General features: G+C 46.1%; 1 long non-coding RNA gene across 1 annotated transcript; it reads left to right on the forward strand.

Moving 5' to 3' along the window:
• Positions 1-8,330: 8,330 nt before the first annotated feature.
• On the forward strand, positions 8,331-11,875 carry LOC144094007 (uncharacterized). Its single transcript, XR_013306374.1, has 3 exons — positions 8,331-8,550; positions 11,058-11,174; positions 11,415-11,875. It is a non-coding gene; the product is annotated as an uncharacterized LOC144094007 (long non-coding RNA).
• Positions 11,876-23,337: the final 11,462 nt, after the last annotated feature.

Here is a 23,337-nt window from a genome sequence, read left to right on the forward strand (position 1 = left end):
GGCTAAGGCTGCATTCGAAAGTAGCATCAGGACAAGCAGACGGATTCATCTAACTAAAAAACCCAAGAACCAACCAAGCTAGGTAATTCATAGCTTAAAAGGACATTCAGAACAAATAGAAGTTGACCTGTATAGATGGAGTACCGCGCATGAAGCGAAAAGAGACCCCTCTCCACTAAAATGGATCTTTTATAAGCTAGAAAAGACCATAAACGAAGTACAGGTGTCGCCATTCCCTGTCGATTTCGCATGTAAAATGCGCACGTCGACACCGAAGCTTGGGCGTAGATCCCACAGGCTACGCAAAAACGCTATTCACTTCAAACAGTGGCAACCCGTCCTTTTCGGTAACGGCGTCACGAGTTCGATTCGACTGATGGCGTCTTCACACTTGGCTCTCTCTTTCCACAACACCCGAGCCGGTGAAAAAATACCCCCAAAACGACGCAAAAAACTGTGAAACGGTGTCGCTCACAGAGAGGCGCTTGATTTATATGAACTATAGGAGTCACGCGCTGCGCTTGCTAATGCGAAGGCGGCGATGTTTTGCCGAGTTCAGCTGCGCGCTACTGATGCGCCGAGTTTAACGCAATCGGCTTTTGAAGCGTAAGAGAAAAGGACGAAAAGCTTGGATTGTGACATTGTATTACACTGTCTCTCATTGCGTACTGCTTTCAACTTCTTCCATGTATATTCGTGCTTGAGCGAAGCTCTGATTGCTGGAAAAATAAAACTGTATGGTCGTGAGACGGAGCGATTGCCAGCGGTGAATAGTCAAGTACATACAATGCCAACGCTCGTCTCGTTATCTGGGTTTTTCCAAACAAACCAATCTTCTTTTCCTGATATTTTGATGAAGAAGTACGGCATGGCGGCAACGCGGGATTCTTGCACCGCAGGTACGCTGTAAATTGATTAGATTACTGCACAGCAAAGTTACCTCTCAAAAGAAATTCTGGGGCCGTATTACGTACCGCTCTCAATACTAAAACGCTCACAATGCCCCGCTCCTATTGGTCGGCCTTGGCCGGCGGACATAAGAATTTTTGCGTCACCGGCGGCTTCTATTCACGTAGTGAACACTGCTGCAGTGATGACGTTGCGCACTTAATTAGGCGGGCTGAATGTGACTGAAACTTGCAAGCAAAAAACGTAGCCCCTATAGTACGCCCACAATCTTTGCGAGGGAAAATGGCGACAAACGTAGCAGCGTGCTGCGGCGGCGCGAGTATCGAGAAGAGTCCGCGAAGACGCTTTTGGTTTGCCGGTCGAGTTGCTTCGACGCGAGTGTCGCCTGGACAGGGACACTGCAAGGTGGTCGCGTCAAGTACAGCGGAAGTTCATGCCTAAACCTGTGTGGTATCTGTTTTCTTTCAAGTCTGCGACTCCAACCTTCGAATCCTGGCCGCAGACCCGCTGCCCCGGCTCGTGCCACGACGCATTAATAATAATAATTGGTTTTTGGGGAAAGGAATGATAATTGGTTTTTACGGGAAAGGAAATGGCGCAGTATCTGTCTCATATATCGTTGGACACCTGAACCGCGCCGTGAGGGAAGGGATAAAGGAGGGAGTGAAAGAAGAAAGGAAGAAGAATTGCCGTAGTGGAGGGCTCAGGAATAATTTAGACCACCTGGGGATCTTCAACGTGCACTGACATCGCACAGCACACGGGCGCCTTAGCGTTTTTCCTCCATAAAAACGCAGAAGGAAATGGCGCAGTATCTGTCTCATATATCGTTGGACATCTGAACCGCGCCGTAAGGGAAGGGATAAAGGAGGGAGTGAAAGAAGAAAGGAAGAAGGAGGTGCCGTAGTGGAGGGCTCCGGAATAATTTCGACCACCTGGGGATCTTTAACGTGCACTGACATCGCACAGCACACGGGCGCCTTAGCGTTTTTCCTCCTTAAAAACGCAGCCGCCGCGGTCGGATTCGAACCCGGGAACTCCGGATCAGCCTGGCGCTACTTAATAATAATTGGGTTTTTTTTGGGAAAGGAAATGGCGCAGTATTTGTCTCATATATCGTTGGACACCTGAACCGCGCCGTAAGGGAAGGGATAAAGGAGGCAGTGAAAGAAGTGGCTGCGATTTGAGGTGGTGAGATACATGTTGGAGGAAAATGAAAATTGATTTTTGAGGAAAGGAAATGACGCAGTAACTTCCTCACCTATCTCACCAGACACCCAAGCCACTCTGTAAGAGAGGGACAGAGGAGGGAGTGAAAGAAGAAAGGAAGGAAAAGTTGCCTAGTGGAGGTGTCCAAAACGAATTCGACCACCTGGGGATCTTTAAGGTGCACTGACATCGCACAGCACACGGCCGCCTTTTGCGTTTCGCCTCCATCCAAACACGGTCGCCGCGGTCGGGTTCGAACTCGGGCACACCGGCTCAGTAGACGAGCGCCTTAACCACTGAACCACCACGGCGGGTGCATGTTGGAGGACGGAGAGTTTCTACGGGGGAAGCAGTAAGAAACCCCTGTCTCGGTGACATATATCGAGCTACAGTGGTCCGCATGCACTGAAGCTGCATGTGCAGCGCTGCAAAACCTCTCCTTGGAGGCCCCTACCTCAGCGGACAACGAGGATGCCCCCTACCCCTGAAGACAATGACCCGCCTCACCTATACTTCCGGGGGAAAGCCGTGCGTGCACATGTGAGCCAGCTGCGGAGGAACTGCCTCCAGCAGCGACTAGTACAGTTGCACGGGCGATAACATAGGCAATGAACTCGCCGGCCAAGTCTTTGTAGCCAAGGCAGTGTCCAGCCAATGCTTGTGTGTATGTCGTGGTTGTTTTGGCTACAGCTAGGGAAGTGGCAGCTTTTTTCTTTTTCTTGTTCGCGCTGTGTGTCTGGAAGCCAGCAGTGGCAAAGAAGCAAGCGTGCACACCAGCTGCCATATCATCATAGAGTTCCCCGCGCAGCCACTTCAGTCTCGGTCTCCACTTGATATTCGAGCCGAAAAAACTCCTCCAGCAAGCCAAAAGCGTCTTCATGCACCCTCCTGTGCCGTTGCCCGTGTGGACCCAGCTACCCCTCCACTGCCGTCATCTTGCAGCCTGCCTGTGCTGTGCGGAGAGCCACCTGTGCTCGCTGTTTGCATGACAAAGCACGTGAATAAATAGTGTAATGTTGAAGCAAGGAGGGCAATGTTTGATGAAATCAAAGAGTACCACCGAACCTTTATTTAGTGCATACTGCACCATTTCACACAGGTGGTCACATGAGCACACGCATTAGCAAAACATATTGCATGCCATAACATTGACAATAATTCCACATGTCTTGTCAAGGGCATCACAAATTGTAATGCTGACATGATAAAAGCAGATTGCAAGACTACAAGCTCAACTGGTAATTATTACAGCTTCTGCACAGCTTGTGCAGGCAATAAGCCCAATTTTGCAGCAAGTGCACAAACGTAGTACACAAGTAGTGCAATGCTCAGTAAGCACTACATAATAGATTTTACGTGACTACAAAACCTTTAACATGTACCAAAGCGTTGATATAGATGATGTAGCCAAAATTTTGTTATTTATGCAGAAGACACGACATTACTATTTTCTGCCACTTTGCCCAATCAAGTAATTAACCAGGCATACAGAGCACTCATAAGTATTGAAGAATGGTCTAAATGAAACAAGTTCAATGTAAACGCTAATAAAACATAAGCCGTTCCCTTTCGTCCAGAAAATAGAAATGTCTTCATCGATAAAGATATCTGCCATAATAATTCATAGAAATTGTAAGCTCATTTAAAATACTTGGTGTCGTCTGCACGGAACAGATGTCATGGGATGCCCAAGTGGATCATATTTTACAGAAGTCATGACTCGTTAGCTTGACTAATATAAACAAACATATCTTCCCTACCAAGGTTAAAACTCTGTTACACCACGCATTGTTCTACTCGCACATAAAATATTGTCACTTAGCCAGGGGAACGACAACCCTAAGTAACATGCATAAAATATATGGACTGCAGAAAAAATGCTAAGAAATATTTCCTGCGCTCCTGATGACCATCCACCTTTTCCGCTCTTTCAGAAACATAACATAATGGCCATATATGATATGTACGCTTAACACTTAGCTTCAGCCTATAAAAACGAAATTAAAAGAATGTCACGGTATGTCACGGTTTGTCACGGGTATGCTTAAGTGCATTCGCAAAGCAATAGAAAGGTTCGGAAACGCATCAATAAGCTTTCTTTCGTGCAGCAACTTCATTATTCCTAGGGGACTCGTGTCCTGGCACACAGACTTGTGCAGAAAGTTCGCAAACTGAACGATTTCAGCGGAAAATGCTGGCTCCAAATCATATTTGTAGGTCTTCACCAAGTTCTCATCCTGCTGTGCCAGAGAGGCCTCGCTCCCAACTTCTGTCAGCAATTTTAAGAATCCGAACCTTTCGCAGAGTTCAGTGTATACGCAGCCTTTCGGACTCGCAAAGCAGAGCCTAGACTGTCAAGTATAACATTGTAGGTATGTACGATAAACTTTTTTCTACCCTGTAGCGCACTATCGCTTTTTCCATCCGGGTGCTTACTCAAAACGATTCGTTAGCCCTCATCCTGATAACATTGATTGGTACTTATTAGCGTGCGTGCTCTCTTTTCGAAGGTATCAAAGAGAGGTCACAAAGAATTAACAAAGCCTTCTAGAGAGCTCAGCAGGTCTACAGAGGTTGAAATGTCTAGGCCTGGTTTCTGAAGTGCTGCGCTCGTTTTGTCAAAGCGCTCCAAGATTTCACTCCAGAAAATCGCCATGAATGCAGTCTCTAGTTTTGTCGTTTTCTTGAAGAGAGAGTGCGCTTCGTTCCTAGTGTCACCGTTTTCTTCCTCGTTCTTTGATATAGCTTCAAGGCAACACAAGACTGCATTGAAATTTTTCAGAATGGCCTTACATGATTCAGCGTGTCTTGACCACTTGGTCTCAGAGAGACTTTTCAAAACAAGCTGCTGGCCAGTTCCGCCCATGCTGTTCAAAATATACCTCCATCGCTTAGGTGAGGCAGCAAAGAACACATACAGTCTCTGAATTACAGTGAAAAATTTGACTGCCTCAAGGCAACTGTCAACGCTACACGCGCCAAGTTCAGTGAATGACCAGCACACAGGACGTAGACTGCCAATTCGTTCAGGTGTTTGATTTGAGCTTGCAGTTCTTTGTATTTTCCTGACATATTACTCGCATTATCATAAGCTTGGCCCCTACAATCATCAATTGAGATGCCATTGGTCGTCAAGAGGGACATCGCGGTATCGAAAAGATACAAGCCGGTACGCGATTCGATTGAAACAAATCCAAGAAAGCGTTCGTACACTTTCCCATCTAAATAGTATCGCAAAACAACTGACAGCTGACCAAAGTGAGTAAGGTCTGGAGTTGAATCAACAAATAAAGAGAAGTATTTTGCGCGTTTCACTTCGTCAACGAGACGTTTCATGACAGCCTTTGTCATATGCTCGATAAATTCATCACGAATGGTTTTTGACAGATACAATGGGCGACCTTTTCCTTTGTTCTCGTAGCGTTTGATGTGCTCCTCTAGAAAGGGACCAAACTTGGCAATGGCCTCATGCACTGCCATATAATTGCCATTTCTCGGTGAACCAAAAATCTCCTCACTGCCCTAAACGCTAGGCGCTCAGCTAGAAGCTTAACTACAACAACTACGCGCTTCAACACCTCTGTTCAGTGAGTGGTCTCTGTGACAAGTTGCTTAACTATCTCCTTGTCAATTGTGCTGCTCGAGTTAGAGCGGGCGAGCCATGCTGCCACGCAGCTCCGATGCTCGACGCTATTTTCATGTGCGCAAACCTTTTCTTCTGCTCTTTTCCAATAAAAAAAGCCGGGAGTGGTGAAAGCACTGGGGTTCCTTGAAATCGAAAATAGTTTGCACATGAAACAGTAAAGGGAACCTTTGGACTCCGAGTACATTAACCAGTGTCGCTCGTACGCCTCCCCTTTTACAGCCTTTCGCGCGAAAAGATGAGGTGGCATATAGCGTTTCTGAGTTTTGTATTGCCTTTCGGAAGACGGGAAATTTTCCGCCCGATTTTGAAAATACAATGGCCCTTTCTCAAGGCATACACTCCGAAAGCTGTCAGTAATAGCGTCCGGCCACTTAGCAGGATCACTTCGGAGAATCTCGCAACGTACCTCTTGCTGCGGGGGTGTCTGTACTTCTCTGTTGCCGCAACGAGAAGCCGTCTCATTCGTCCTCTCAAGGCGCACTTTGTGGGTGGGAACATGATTATTTGAAGCCAAACTAACAGGAAACAAGTGAGTCGGTTCTTGGAGTGTTGTTTCGTGGCGCTCGTCAGAAGAAGGAGGCTCATCGGGGAGGTTTGGCACCTGTTGATCAGCAGTAGTAGAAATCGGGCGTGGCGGACCGGACACCTGGAGCTCTGTGGCAGGGGCCCGGCCGAGTAGCATAGACGCTGTTGACTCAGGAACAGGACAGGGCTCGGTTAGCGTCGGTTGCTCAGAAATATGAACTACCGAGGTTGGCACCGTTTTCACAGGATCCAGACAACCAAGATGAGTCAAACCTTGCTTCTTGCCAGGCAACCGTGGTGATGGAGTTGGCAAGAACTCCACAGAAGTAAAGTCGGTACTGTTGGGAGTTTGACACGGACATTCAGTAGGAACTTTGTCATCTTTGGTAGCTTCTTTTCACGCTCTTCTCTTTCTAACTTCGCCTTTCGTTTAGACGCACCACTTTGACGCTCCCGACCGAGCATTTTGGCACGAATGGATGCTAATTGTTCACCGCACCGGGCACTTCGTCCGTCCGACGCGACCGCAGGTGTCCAACGGTGGCCGTCCCGATGACTGGCGCACGCTGCCTGGATGGCCCGTGGCTGGCCGAGAGTGGTGCATCCCCCGGGAGCTCTTCAGCGGGCGGGCTTATGCAAGCTTAGCCGGCGGCTCGGGGCTGAATCGACCCGCGATCAACTTCCTTTCATAGACGCGCGCCGCGTCTGTCTGTTACTAGCGCCAAAGCAGGCGTTCACGTAAGCATAAAGTTCCTTGTACAAATTTCCTCCTTCTCCGTACAAACTCACTCCTTCTCCCGTTCCGGTCTCGTCTTCCTATTGGCTAGGAGCAATAGTCTGTTCTGGGAGGTTCTCGATTTTTCTTTCGTCCCGTCGACGCCGAGGGCGAGAACGAAGGGGAGAGTGCGACTCCTAGCGCGGGCGAAGTTACGCGCCCTCCGTCGCCTCTGAGTCATCTTTTTCTACTTCCTTCTGGAAAGTTCGGCAGCCAGTCTGACCTACTTTTTCCGTCGAGCGCGCGCGAGGGTGCGCAGCCACTAGGCAGGAATGGGCCCTGGGGACAGGCCTCTGTGTCCAGCTCTACAACTTCCCCCTTCACTCTTCTACAACCCTAGCCCGAACAGTGAACATTCCATGCCCCACGGCACGCGAACAAAAACACGTGTGACGTCTTCTTTCCTTTCCTGCCTGGACTCTGCCATCAGACTCATCATCATCTGCTATCGGACTCATCTTCCCCGTCCCCCCAAATTACCATCACGGTAAAGAAAAGTCGAATGGGAGGCATTGTTGGGTACTGCAACACATCCTTTCTATGAGAAGGACAGCGGCGGAACTATTTGAGAGGTGAAGGGTGGCGTGGTGGTGACGAGGGGCAAGGGAGATTTGGGTCCTCATCCCACATTGCATGTTTTAGGTGTTTCCCCCTCCTCTCCAGACAGCACTGGACAGACGGACTGACAGGAAACCACGAAAAATCTTCCAAGCAAACTCACCTCGCTTCGTAAGAAAGACGGCCCCGCCGTGGTGGCGGGGGATTCCTGTTTTTGCAGCTCGACAAGCTCTCCCCAAATGATCAGGCTAAACGCGTGCTGTTACATTAGGCGGGGGGGGGGGCGTCTGCTCGTTCTGGTTTTCTCGCTACATACAAGTCGTTCAAAGTTACGTTGCCAATGGTTCCACATACTAAACAGGGGCCAAATTACGCAACTGTGACAAATTCTGTCAAAAGTTATTGACGGTGACGTCAAAATGACGAAACGATGAGACGTCACCACGTGACGCAACGAGGAATCAGCCAATTACAGCAGGGCGGCGCCCCGAGAGCATTCGAGGGGCCGTCTGCTAAATTTTTTGTAAAAAGAAATAAGAAACAAGCAACGATGAAAATAACTAATATTTTATTTTGCCCAAACATTGTGTTTAAAGTTCGAAAATAAGAAGGAAAACAAAAAGCGTTCGAAGTTGTGCTGCTAAATTGGCTGGTGGGTAACTTCCAGTGCCGCGGGGGTGTGCTGACGGCAGGAAAAATGCCGCTTTGCACGAAATCAGCTGTTTCACGCCGTGTTATTGTTTTTTGCGCGGCGTCTGGAATCGAGCTACTGTGCGGTTGACCTAAGTGCGCAGAAAAATTTCAACGAATGCAGTGAAGGCTACGTGACTACGAGCAACTTGCAAGGAGCGCACGAAACGAAATCGACGAAGACAACTTGTTGAAGTCTGTGTTCGGCTCTTTCGATCGATGACAAAAATTCCAAAAGGTGAGGTGTTGCAGTATGTGACGAGTGGTTGTTTGTTTATTTCCCCTTGGGAAACATATTGCAGCATGGTTATTTCAAGTTTTAAACTGGCCATTGAAACGACCCATTGTATCACCGCTGGTTACCCGGTGGCACTGGGGATCGAACTCCGCACCTCCCGCTTGCGAGGCAGATGCTCGGACCACTAGGCCACTCCTGTATGTTATATGCATTTTATAAAGCCATTCACTTCCAAAGTACCATTTCATCTTTATAGAAAAACCACAGTTCGCCTAGCTAGACAAACCTGCTGCATACAAGCCAGCAGAAGGGTTGCACGTACATGCTTCGTTAGGAAAACATAAAAATCAAGCAGAGCCTGCCCTTCATGGTACATTATACCCTGATTTTGAGCAATGATCAAGATGGGCAGATGGTCATTTCATTGAACACTTGCATGATACATTCGTAGAATCGAAAAGACAAGTATTATTGCAAAATCTTCAAGCAGTGTTTATTCTCAGAGAAAACATATGAAAAAAGTGTTGGATTAGTTATGGTGCACCTTGTATGGGGAAAGGGGCTCCCACTTTGTGAAAGGCTTAATTTTGGAATAACGACAGCGTTTAGACTAGTTGGGTTACCATGTTTAGATAGTGGATGTGCTCAAAAAGACACTGGAAGTAAGCGCACTGTGTGGAAATCTCTTTCTGTATCCTTATTTTTTTAGCCCTTTCACGATCTAAACTTAATTTTGCAAGAGAGCAAGGAAAACGGATATTTAAATTCTGATAATTAAGGATAAGAGATCATGTTTCATTGTGTTGCTTAAAGTGTACATTGTATCGCTATTGCTGTATTGCAGCACTTCCGTCGTGACATTGCATTGCAGCCTCTTGACTTTTGTTTATATAATAGGCAGTCCTCTTTTTCATTCGATTGCAACACTTTAGGAGTTACTACAGAGTTGTGTGGTAGCGAATTCTCAGATTAACGGTTTGCATTATTACGCCATCATAACTTGCTAAGTGTTTCACTGCAGTCTTGTTACTAGAACAGCCTCTTGAAAGTATTCAGCCTGGTGGTCATTGAGGGTTACTGTTCACAGATCAAAATGCCGGATCAGCTGTATACTCTTTACAGCTACCAGAACTATGGTACATTTCATGACATGCTGGCTGACGAGTGCTGGAGCACCAGACTGGGGATTTGAATATAACAATTTTCAAATGTGTGCTCGGTATCACGCTGTTTTGATCCAGTTGTGGAGAGGTTTTCTTTTCATATTTGTTCTGTCAAACATTCAAATTTTGGGCAATATGTTGTTGCCTTTATCTTGTGTTCGCTTTGTTGTTGAGGTTTAGTTTTTGTGGCACAAGCACTCCACTCTATTACTTTTCAGTATAATATAAAATTTGTAGGGCACGCCATGAAGAATAAAACTTCTACTTGAATAATCTGCATGCGTTTATGTTCTTCATTGTTGATATAGAAACTAAGTTGAGACAGCTTGTATTTTAGCTCTGGCTAGAATTTTTAGGAGAGCCTCAGTAACATAATCACATGACCAACACAAACTCGGTATTATTGTTTGTGCAATAAAAAACAGTTAAAATATTTATTAACAGCTGTCAGTGTAGGACTGGCCTGAAATGTTTTGTGCTCTATGTAGCTCTTCTCTGAGGCAGGATTAATTCATCTGCACCTGCAGCCTGATACCGCCAAGATACCAATTCTTGAGTGAACTTATGATATTTTTTCACTGAGCAAACTTGCATCATCTTGAAGCATGGAACTTGAGCTGATTCTTAACAGCTCTAGTGTAGCGAATTTCATTATCCTCATCGCTTAGTTTACATTCACCTCAGGACAATGGCCTTTTCCAGTTTAATTATCGGTGTCTTGCACCAGCTGCATGCCACACTATCAGAAATCTCCTAATCTTATCTAGTGAGCATATAATCAGCTATCTCCTGCTATACTTTCCTTCCGGTGAAATTCATTTTGTTGCGAACAATGCACAAGCTGTTTCCTGGCGTGGTGCTCAGATTATCTGGAATGAAATGCTTGGGAAATGGGTCTCTGATCACCTTGAGTAGACGAAATTAACTTGTGCTAAGGCACTCTTTGGCCACAGATGCCCTTGTGCCATTAAAATCCATCAAATTCATTCTGTTGCCCTAAGATACCATTGGTGATTCATTCTCTGCATTGTATGCCCTGGCCAGATCCATTTTCTTCTTTTAATTTCTGCCAGAATATTAACAACTTCCTTGTTCATCCCTGTTTTGGTTTCACTCGGTCAGTTATTCTATTAATAATTATAATCACTTTATTGAAAACATAATTTGGGCTAAATGGCATCAAGTTTGCCACTGTGCACAATGATATATATGGTTGGTCTTGTATGTCTTTACTTGTGTGGTAATGTTTATTTTGTGCTCACTGTCTAAACAACCTTATTTGCCTATCATATCCTAAGCCCTTCTATACCTATCTTCCTTCCCCCTGGCTCTTTCTCTTTTCAGTCATTCCTCCTCTTTCCTTTACACCGGCCATTGGTCACAAGGCTGCTGTGGGAACGACAGTCAGCGCTGGACCCTTTTTTGTTCATGGAACCTGCACTGCTACTATTAACACTAATAGTACGTTATCAGTATTTTTGTGATACTGCATTTATTGTTATTTATGAAGTAGTTGGCTAAGGCAATGGTAGCAGTGTTGGATATTACAATATATCATGCATATATCTCGCTTGCAATATATCAGTGTGTTCACTATTACACTACCCTCTATTTCTTTCAGTTGTTATTTGGCTATAACTATATTGTGCTTCTTTCCTAGCTTAGTGCACTCAGACTAAAACTTTGCTCTTTGTGTCGCAGGTAGAATCTACAATGATTGCTGCTCTGTGTCTTGTAAGCAGGAGGCAGTGTTCAATGGAGCCATGAACTTTCCTTGGAATTGAAAAGCCTTTGCCATATTATGCGCTGAACCACGAGTGTGAAGAGGAAAATGTCATGCCTTGGATTTCTGCAGAGGTGAGCCATTGCGGTGAATCCACCAGCGCGAAAGACAGGGATGAGAAAGGAGACAAGACAGGTGCTGACTCTCGACTAAAGTTTATTGGCGTGAACAGGGAATATATAAAAAGCCAAGCAATACCATAAACCGCGCAGTTACAGATAAGCATACAGGACAACATGAGTCAAAAATCGCCCTCAACATTTGCCTGATCGAGATAGTCCAACTCATTGCGTGTTAACACGATAGACAAAACACTCACACATTCCTCACGGAGTCATAAGATGTGTCTAGCCTCGATAATCTCCCATTTAATCTCTGAATTTACTGCCAAAATGCGTGTTGCCAAAAGGAAAGGGTAGCAGACTTCACATCCCGTGCAGTGTACAGCAGAGATACCCCAACCACCTAGCCAAGCCCCTACCCGTTACTTCAACCACCTAACCTAGCCAAGCCCCTACCCTCTTGTGTTCCCGTAGTCTTACATTCATACACCTTCCAGTTGCACCTACGTAAACCAGACCACAAGATAATAATATCTGATACCACATTCATTTTACAAGGTACATATACATTTCACTCTACATGTGTACTTTTCTCTAGCCACAGTCACAGAATTATTCTTAAAATTTTACATACTTTAGACAGCTTAATAGGGGCCGAGAAAGCCACTTTACATCATACCTTCTGGCCACATTTTTCAAATTGTGCGACAATCTATGTACATACGGTAACACAACTGGTCTTTCGGCATCTCGCTGGCTGGCCCCAGCCTGATTGTGGCAGTCACCGCAAAACTGTCTCAGCTTCTTTACCAATTTATCATATGCTCTTGCAGTAGCAAGGTTGGGAAATCCTGCGTTCGTTAACCTTAAAATCTGCTCTTGGAAACTAGTCGCCATGCTGTGAAAGCATAATTTCATCAATTCTGAGCCCGCGCTAGAAAGTGCAATGCTATCTTTCACTAGCTTGGAATGGTCGACATGTAGCCAGGTAGCAGCTTAACACTCGCCAGCACACATGAAATGTGCAGAACATCAAGGTACGGTCTAGAAACCACACCTCTTTTTCTTGGGACATTTGCTCCAAGGTAAACCTGAAATAAAGGTCTTGCTCCTTAAACAACTTGATAAGATGTACAGGTCCCGAACTATCACAACCTTTATAAAAGACCAGGAAATCATCGACATAGCAAAAGATCTTCCCCCAGCCCATGCACATTCTGGACAATTATTCTATCCACCCTACTCAAGAAAATATCGCTTAGCACAAGGACAACCTTCGAACCGCTACATATTCGAGACTTTAGAACATATACCGCACTGCGCTACTCTACAAACATGCTCTTCAAATAAATGCTATTCAATAACATACTCTTCAGATAAATTTCAGAAAAGGATTCATGCAAAATTATCTCTGGTTATTTGCAAAAGCATCTGTCTACTTCGCATCTTGAAGATCCATTTCTTGTACTCAATTCGCAGTGTGGTTGAGTATCTTAAGAATGACAATCCAGCAGATTGTCTTGTGATTAGTGTCGATGTAAAACTGTTTTATTCTATCCCGTATGAAGATCTTGTGAAAAGCTTATGAATGTGTATATCGGAGCACAACGATGAGCTTGTGTTTAGGAACGGGTGTGTAACATAAGTCTTGTTTGGCACTTGCCTCCTTTTATTTGAAGTGAAGAGCATGTTTGTGCAGTATGGCAGTGCAGCATATGTTCAAAAGTCTGCTAAATGTATCGATTCGAAGGTTGCCCCTGTGCTAAGCAATATTCTCTTAAGCAGGGTGGATGGAATGATTGCCAAGAAATTGCATGGGCTGGGGGGGAAATCTTTCGCTACGTCTGTGATTTTCTGGTCTTTTACAAAGGTTGCGATAGTGTGGGACCTGTACATATTGTGAACTTGTTTAAGGAGCAAGGCCTTTATCTTAAGTTTACCTTGGAGAAAATGTCCCAACAAAAAGAGCTGCGGTTTCTGAACCTTACCTTGATGTTCTGCACACGCCATGTGTGCTAGCGATATTCACCCAGGAGTGTTAAGCAGCTACTTGACTGTTGGTTGAACGATTCTAAGCTAGTGAAAGATAGCATTGCGTCGTCAAGTCTAGGCTCGGTATTGGTGAAGCCATGCTTTTACAGCGTGACAACTGGTTTCCAAGAGAAGATTTTAAGGCTAATGAAAGCATGATTTCCCAACCATGCTATTGCAGGAGCGTGCGATAAATTGTTAAAGCTGAGCATATAAGATTGGGCAAGTTGGTCAGACATGCTAAAGATAAGAATGGCACAGCATCAAGTAACGAGGACAACAGGAGAGCACACCCACGCACAATTGCCATCCTTGGAGCGGATGCAGAATCTAAGAGCGCATACTTGACATTCAGCGTTGGCAGCCAAGGATCGGGCTCGTTCAAACTTTAGCATTCAAATCCGTGTTTCCTCGTTTCCTTGACTGTCAACGCTGAATGTCAAGCACGCGCTCTTGGATTCTATATCTGCTCCAGGGTTGGCACTTGTGCGTGGGTGTGCTGTCCTGCTTTTCTCGTTACTTGATGCTGCGCCATTCTTCCCTTTAGCATGTTAAAAGCTGAAACCCCTTCGCAGGGACTGGCGTGATCAGGCCGGGGCCAGCCAGTGAGATGCCAAAAGACTGACTGTGTTACTGTACATACATAGATTGTTGCAAAATTTGAAAACTGTGGCCAGAAGGTATGACGTAAAAATGGTGTGTTCGGCCCCTAATAAGTTGTCTACAATCTGTAAAATTGTTAATAATTTTGTGAATTTCGTTAGGGAAAAGCACATGTGTCGAGTGAAACGTGGCAACATATATGTGCCTTGCAAAATGTATGTGGTGTGTCGGATACCATTCTCATGTGGTTGGGTTTATGTTGGTGAAACTGGAATGTGTATCAATGTATGACTACAGGAGCACGAGACCTATTTGGATATTGGTAGGAATTGTAACTTATCTGCATATTGCAAGGGATGTGAAGGCTGCTAGCCATTCCTTTCGGCAACACGCATTTTGGCGCTACGTTCACAGCAGATTAACCAGAAAATTATCGAGGCTAGACACATCTTATGACTCGGTGACGAATGTGTGAGTGTGCTGCCCATAGCATTAACATGCAGCGGGTTGGACTGTCTAGATGAGAGGAATGTTAAGGGCAATCTTTTACTTATGTTGTGATGTAGCTTATGTGTAATTGTGTAGTTTGTGGTGTGTGGCTTTTCTGTATACTCTCTGTTCACTTCAATAAACTTCAGTTGCGAGTCAGTGCCTTTTTTGTTTCTTTTCTCGTCCCTGTCTCGTGCTGATAGATTCAAGTACTTGTAGAGTAGATTCACTGAATTGTGTACTTGCAGAGGCTTGTGAAAAAAACCAGAGGAATTTTCTTTCCTTTATGCAGAATGGAAGGTTGAAATTTTTTTACTTAAATGTTTGCAGCATTAAATTCTATTCGGAAAGGTAAAACCCACTTTATTGTACATTTTGTGTGCAATGGTTCCGATGGCTGCATGCAACTGAAAACATTCGTCCAGGTTACCTAGCTAGCGTCCTTCTTCCTTGTGCCACATTTTCTGAAATAATATTTTGTCAAATTTATTTCAATCAGAATTTCTAAGAACATATTAATTGCACCAAATTTGGTGATCATATATGACATAATTCAAAGCGTGATGATCATTGGTATTTTTTAGTCTGAGGCAGTACAATGAGAAGTACATAGTATATAGTAAAATTAAATATGACCAGTCTAACATAAACAAAACTACTCTTTTTTTTGGAGGAAAATTTTGTTGCTACCGAAGTGCAGGAGTGACATGGCATTATGAAAACGTGGACAGTGTGCTGTACTCATGATGGCACGAGAACTTGCGTACAGTGCTTCAGGCAATTGGTGAGTACCTTGGTGCTGTGCTTCTGCTAATGTAGCCAAATTATGTTTTTAATCTAAGAGTGTATCTGAAAACTTAAGCAAAAATTGAGTAGTATTTAGATATTCGTACACCAGATACCACTGTTGAATTGGTTATTAACGAAGTGTCTCACATGTACCCTTGTCTGCTGAATATAGTAAGCATGGCTTTCGAGCTGAGTGCCTCCGACGTATGAAAAAAAATGGCCACTGGGCTGCTCCACGACGCGTAGAGCAGCCCAGTGTAGCACATTCAGGCTTCATGGAGTGGAGAATGAAGGCAGTAAATAATTTAAGAGTAGAAAACGCAGCACAAACCACAGAACCAGGAAACTGACAGAACACACCGACCCTGATGACACTCTTTGCATGAAGGGTGTTATAAAGTTGCCTGTCATGTAATGCAAGATGGAGGTCGCACAGGACGGGTGTTAAATATGAGTTGATGCAGACACCTGTCATTACGTAATACTCACTATAGAACTCGAGCAAGAAGCAAAGGTAACAGCTGAGCATGGCCAGACTCTTGTGCTTTCCTCCGCAAGCAATCTGGAATTGCACTTAGAAATCTTTTATTCTTTCGCTTGACATATACATCATTGCTGCTAGTGGCGAGGAAAAGTACATACCCTTGATGTCAAGTGACAGTGCACTCACAGGGCTGGTAACAGCTCACTGAGGTGTTGTGATATACCTACAGGGCACCTCATGAGAAATTCTTAGGCATCAGAACATAGAGCCCTTGCAGGAATTCTCTCAAAGTTTGTTGCCACATGGACCTCTTCGTAATCAATGGCCCTAAAAGGCGAGCCTTCCTTTAGTGTCACAAAAAAGGCCTAGGACATGGGTCTTTTTGCTTCTCCATTAGTGCCAAAATGTTTGCTAGCGAGATCTTTCGCAGATATATAATTATTTCCCAAAATGTCAAGAAGGAGACTGAAGCTGTGCCAAGCAGTACCAGTAAAAAACGTATCACAGCTGTTCAAAAAGCACAAAGACTCATGCCTTCATCCTTCTTTTGCATCAGACACATGAGGACACTTCATCTTTCTGGGTCATCATTTTGAAAAGGTTCACATGGCAATGGCCTTTGGTTAAATTTCTGCAAAGAGCCCTTTTTTGAAACTTGAGAAACCGTTCCTCGTGAGGCACACTGCAGAGATATTGGAATGCCTTAGTGAGCTGCTTCCGGTACGTGTGACTGCATTATCACTGACATCAGACATTATTACATTTTCTTGCACATGCTGAGATAATGGAAACTATGAGTGAAAACATGCGGTTTGGGGGAAGTGTGCTTCCTGGGGCCGTATTCCAAGTTTGTGTCATAATAAAAAGCGTCATAATCTGCCGCAACGGGCACACCTAAGTGGTTGAAACGCCAGAAGCGGAAGTGGGGGTTCGGATGCAGCGAAAAGGGTCGAAGAAACCGGACGGTGACGTCAAACATATAGCACATAGTGTACGCAGCAGATGCTCGACAGCCAACATGGCGGCATGCTCTGAAGTGGAGCCTCTCGCTTCGAAGTGAACTCGTCGATATTACTGCGTTTTTCGGCCCGGGAACTGGATATAAACTGAGTGCGGGAGTTTCGCTTCGTCTTGTCTTGCCTATAACAAATTGGATGGACGATAAATTCGGCAAGCGTCCCGCTTTTTTCAGATGTTACCAATGTTCCTTGCTCGCTAAGTTGTGCATTTAGTACTATGTACAGAAAGGCACCTGCATTGAATTGCATCTGGCGCCCATCCTGAGCTACTTTCTATTTGCACAAAATGATAGACAACTGTAAAGACTTCCATGAGCACAGTGCCGCCCGGGAAAGCGCATTTTGTCTGCTTCTTTCTGGACTTGTGGTTTTTACTGTTTACTGTTATGAGAAATGAATTTTGGGCAATAAATTATAACGGGTTGCTTCTCAGTGAATGGCTTTTGCAAGCTTCTACGAAAGCCAATTGTTCAATAGCGGATGGTTGAAATGTATTTGTGAAATTTATATTTGGTGTTGTGTGACTACTAAATGAGGATTTTTTTATGCTTTTCAGATGGATCCGACAGCAATGTGCAGATGTACAATGTGTGTAGTTTGCCATGAAAATAAAACGTATGTACTTGTACTCACCCAAACATTTACCACTCTTTCATTCTAAGCTGCATTCTTTGTACGTATGCAATATATAATATGCATAAAGGAAAGCCTTGTACATAATACTTATTTCTTCGACACCTGGAGGGCTATATCTGCAGTGAACATTGTGGGCAGAAGCTATACGAAGACGCATGTTCATGTACTACAGAAAGTACATAATTACAATACAGATAATTTCCGCTCTAGATGAAATGAGTTCCGAGTGAACGGAGGACGTATGCATACACATTGCGGAAACTTCAATAAGAACAAAACAGAAGCATTCGTTGTGAAAAACGATTTCGGTCTCGTGCATAGCATGGCGTAACTTTCCGTCACCAAGAATGTGACAGTCGTCATACGGAGTCTCTGTTTCTGACATTAAGTCCGTACCTCATGTTGCGGAAAACCCTCCGGCAACGCATTACCAGCGGGTTTCTCTGTACTGCGAAGCATTTTTTTTTTACAGTGTGTCACAGAGGTGACGACGGCACCCACCTCTTCTCTGCACTAACTTTACAAATTGCCTCCAACACCCGTTGTACGCATTTGCTCACCACCGGTTGTGCGTTGCAGACGTACGCCTCATTACCAACGGCAGCTTGAAAGCTGCCCATGGCAAATAACCGCAGTGCACATAGCACCTAGCGCCGTACCGACAACGCGCTCGCACGCGCACCTCCCAGTTCATCGGCGACTTCGTTGCATAGCCACTCCACAGTCTGCTTCTCCAGTCGAAAAAGGTGTCGTAACAGCTCGTCCGGCAAACCAAACGCGTCTGCGTGAGCCCTCCTTCGCCGTTGCTCGCGCCAGAACAGCCACCTTAGTCGTATCGCCACGTACACCGCCACCATTTTCTGTCACAAACTCAACGGTCAAATTGACGGCCTCGAAACTGTCACAAAAAAATGTCAATTAGCGGCTGCATAATTAGGTGTGCAACGTCACCACTTCTGCCACATCCGTGACGTAATCTGCAGCCACCCATGACGCAAAAAAGCAAAATGGCCGCCGGCCACGACCGACCAATAGGAGCGAGGCTTGTTGACACCTTTTTGACAAGTTTTTGACAATTTTCTTAATTGACAGTTGCGTAATCTGGCCCCAGGTTAGAATAAATGGGCCGCCTCCTACTGTCCGAGGTGAGGCCCTGGGCTGCAGCCCCCTAAGCCCCCCCTAGTCCAGTGCTGCGCGTGACCTCAAACATATAGCCTCGTGCTCGATCAAGACAACAACCTCACTTGAAGCCGAAGAAACAGCCATAGCGTTTGCCATTTCCTCCTCCGCTGCCACACTCATTCTAAGTGACTCTAAAACAGCAATCACGAATTTTGCGCGGGTACAGATTCATTCTACCACCCGAAAAATCCTCAATTCTCGCTCCACAGAGCCGCGACCAGTTCAAATACTTTGGGTGCCAGCCCACGCTGGTAACCCCGGCAACGAAATGGCCCACTCTTGCTCGAGCGTATACGTCAACTGAGCGGGGCACTCAGTAGACCGGGGTAGCGCTAGGGACCGGCTCGTCACCTATCATGAAATAACCCTCCATTACAAGGAGCAGACTCGTCTATCCCCCACCACACGTCTACCTCTCGAAAGAACAACAAACTACCTGGACACAGCTGCGGGCTCGCAGATTCCCTTCACCGGCTTTGTTAGCTCTTATCCGCCCCAGGCCAATACAGGCCCCAATGCTCTCTTTGTGGGTTTCCGAGAGCCAACTTTTACCACATTTTATATCTCTGCCGAGGATTCCAACCACCTGGAACCTCACGTACAAAGAGGGATGGGAGATCATGGTCTCCAGCTCCGAACCAGCCTCACAAAGGCGGCTGGTAAAGTGGGCTGGAGCTGTCGCCGCACGTCATGGACTGTTGGCCACCACCCGGGATCAAGTGCCAGACCAACCCTAGGCAGTAACTCATCCATAAGGCTCATCAGTAACGCTTTCACCTACCTACCTGTGTGTTTTATTTTTTTCAGGATCCATGCAATATCCGCGGTGACTAAACTTTGTCCAAAAAGTGGATAATGTATCTATCTTATTGTAAAGGAAAAACGCATTTCTAATTTAGAAACTACGTACGGCAGTGTTCTGAAAACGCTTCAGGTCGTCTGGTTTCATTATCGTTGTGGCATGCTGCAACAGCTTGAGCCGCGACATACCCATTTGTCCAGCTTTAGGAGCAACCCAGTCGGAAGTAACCAAACATGCGAATTTCACACCTGCAAACACAGCATGACCGGCGTATCGAGTCCATGCATGCATCATGCAGTCCATGCAGTGCTGTACATATACGTAGGCTCTTTCTCTAATCAGGCAAGCGCGCTCTTCATGGCAGGAAGGAAGGATCTACGCTAGCATCAATGCTCTTGTGTAAAGAGGAATTCATGATCCTTCAAGTTGTGCATACAACTTTTTCCTCGCTTTCCCCGCAACGTCGTATTGCAAAATAAAAATGAAATTCAATTCAGTATCACACTAGGAAATATAAAAAAAAAGCTGCGTCCTCGCTTGCAATAACTTTGAAATATATACGTCTTCTTTCTTCATGTTAATATTGACTGCTAAGAGAGCAATATTCACTACAGCTGCGTCCAACGTAAGACGCAGTTTCAACTAGGAGTACGCCCGCCTCGTTCAATCAACACTGGCAACGGCGCTCAGGCTCTGACGTTGAAAACCGCTGATGGACATTGCATGTTGCAGTTAAAAGAATGGCATTACGCAGCTGGCTGAGGGTCTCGTGTGCTTATATTGTTATGCACGCAGATGCTAGCTACCGTCGGCGCGCACGATAGTTCGCACTGTCACAGAAGTTAGTCAACATATTTATCCACTCAGCGCAAAATAACCGCTCGCTACCGCACCAGGTGAATATGCGTCCACTTCGAAATAAAATATCGATGATAATGCGCGATGCTTAAAGCGGCGCATTAAAACGACACCGGCACAGTTCGACTCTCGAACCCATTTTCCAGCGCCGATTCTTGCCGTCATCAAGCGAAGTTGAGGACGCGGTAGGATCAAGCTGTGGGCGCGGTGTTGCCAGATCAGTGTTGTAGGCGTTACCGAAAAAAAGTAACTAAATACTACTCGTTAAGCTAAAAAAAAAGGAGCGCGTTACCGACCTACGTTAGTTACAAAAAAAAAAAGGAACGCTGTACTGTTTCGGGAAAAAGTACCGCACGTTATTTCGTCTTTATTTCATGGCCATAAATTTTAGTTAGTGCGTCTTCGCTCCAAGAGCTGACGATACCAATTTAATAAAGTTCATATTTCACGTACCACTTCTGCCCAAACAACGATTTTACGCATGCAGGACTTTAGCAGCGTTTTAGTGGCCTGTAGAGTCATGTGAGCCAAAGTAATGTGATCACTGTGTCAAGCTGACTGAAAAGCAACCACTTTTGCTGCGGAGATGAAAAAAAGAAATGTATATTGACTGGATTTTCTGTTTTTTGATTTGAAAATGAGTGGGCTGACTCTTGTACACCGTAACAAGTGCCTAAGCTGATAAGCAACGAGTTAATACTGACACTCAACCGTTAAATAGCCGAATCAAGAGAAGTTTATTGTACTGTGAAACAGTGGATACAAAACTGACAGGAAATCCAGAGGGGAAACAGAGGTCATACACACCTGCATACATGTACTGTACATCCATACACAACATGTGTATATATACACTTTAACATGCACATATATACAATGGCAACCCTGCTGTCTTGGCAGGAAAAAAAAAACTACAAGCACAATCGTTATACATTGCGCAAATACCTCTAACATGAATACACAAATACTATGCTCACCTGTTAATCACTGAAAAAAAAAGGGGGGGTGACAATTTAGAAAGTTATGTGGGCATGATATAGTGCCTGAAAGTGCGTAGGACCCTGCAGATGTCAGTAGGCTGTCGCGACTAGCGACAACCGGCCTTCTTTGATTTTAATGAACCGTGTGTGCCACCTGCGAAGGAAGGCGGCCTCTCCTAGCTCAACTAGTTGACGGTTTAAATGTTCAGCCATCTGACGGCGGAAGCGAAGTAAGAGGGGATGCATGGCTCGCTGCGGGCGCCTGCGCCAAGCAGCTAAGCCACGCAGCTTCCAAATCACGCATGCCCCTAGGCACACAAGTAAGTCTCTGAACGCGTCTCGTCTGCGCGAATGAGCACGCAACCGGATTTTAAACATACTTGACAGTAATCGCCAAAACACGCGCGCCACGACGCACTCGAAGAGTGCGTGGTCGATTGTCTCAACGCTCCGACACTGGGGGCAAGTGTTTGACGGTATCACTCTCCATGCTGACAGGCGATCCGCGGTCGGCAATACTCGCCAACCCCGAAGCCAACCGAAATCCCGTATATGAGCGGGCAGATGAGAAGAAGTCAGTTGCTTCCACCTAGCCGCTTGGCTTCGTCTGAGGTTATCGGCCGTCAGGCGGCTCACAGCCAGCGCCTCGCTAACGCGGACCGGGGGCTTACGCCAGATGTCTTCGTCCGGTAGTGCGGCCGTGAGCCGCCTGAAAGCGCTTGAGACGTAGCTATAGTGTGCCGGCGGGTTCACGGCTCTCGGGCCTACGTGCTGTTGGTCCGGTTGAAAATGGCGGAGGGAGATCCCCAAAAAATATTGCACTAAGTGGTATCCAGCATATGCCTGGTTTTGCAATAATGCTAATGTTTCCCGTACTGCAAGCACCTCACATACGGTGGCAGGGCAGGGAAGGCCCAAGCCGCCCATGCTTCGCGGCAAACGCGTCAGCTGGCGAGCCACGACCTCCGTTCTGCCCTCCCACAAAAACGCGCCGCACATTGAGGCAAATCTACGCAAAAAACGGCCGGGGGGGCGAGCAATGTGCCCCACATAAAAAAGTGCCGATGACACACTTGTCTTGATTATAAAAACTCGCTCAGACAGGGAAAGCCTGAACTGAGAAGCAACGGTAAACCGCTGTGCCGCTGTGCGGCGAAGTTCTACCCAATTCCGCGCTGAAACCTCTCCTGTGGGGAGAAAGGTCACGCCGAGGACCTTCATCCTTTCTACCCACTGAATGCCGCTCGGCAGTGCTCCCGAGAACGGGCCCAACCGCATTGCGCTACATTTGGCGGGGTTCAAAAGTGCGCCGGAAAGATTGCTGTAAGCCCTGAACAGCTGAAGGAAGGCGACGCAGCTGTCCGCATCGCGCAGGAAGAGCGACACGTCGTCCGCGTATGCCGACACCCGCAGCTGCCCCTGGGGAGGGAGAGGTAATCCCCTAATGGCGGACGAGGCTATGATGCGACTGAGGAGGGGTTCTAGGCAAATTACAAAAAGGGCCGGTGAAAGTGGGCACCCCTGCCGGATGCCTCTTGTTACGTTTATGTGGTCACTAAGGGCAACGAAACCCCGGCAACGAAATGGCCCACTCTTGCTCGAGCGTATACGTCAACCGAGCGGGGCACTCAGTAGACCGGGGTAGCGCTAGGGACCGGCTCGTCACCTATCATGAAATAACCCTCCATTACAAGGAGCAGGCTCGTCTATCCCCCACCACACGTCTACCTCTCGAAAGAACAACAAACTACCTGGACACAGCTGCGGGCTCGCAGATTCCCTTCACCGGCTTTGTTAGCTCTTATCCGCCCCAGGCCAATACAGGCCCCAATGCTCTCTTTGTGGGTTTCCGAGAGCCAACTTTTACCACATTTTATATCTCTGCCGAGGATTCCAACCACATGGA

Source organism: Amblyomma americanum, chromosome 1, assembly GCF_052857255.1.
Source record: "Amblyomma americanum isolate KBUSLIRL-KWMA chromosome 1, ASM5285725v1, whole genome shotgun sequence".
In the NCBI taxonomy this organism is placed as follows: domain Eukaryota; kingdom Metazoa; phylum Arthropoda; class Arachnida; order Ixodida; family Ixodidae; genus Amblyomma; species Amblyomma americanum.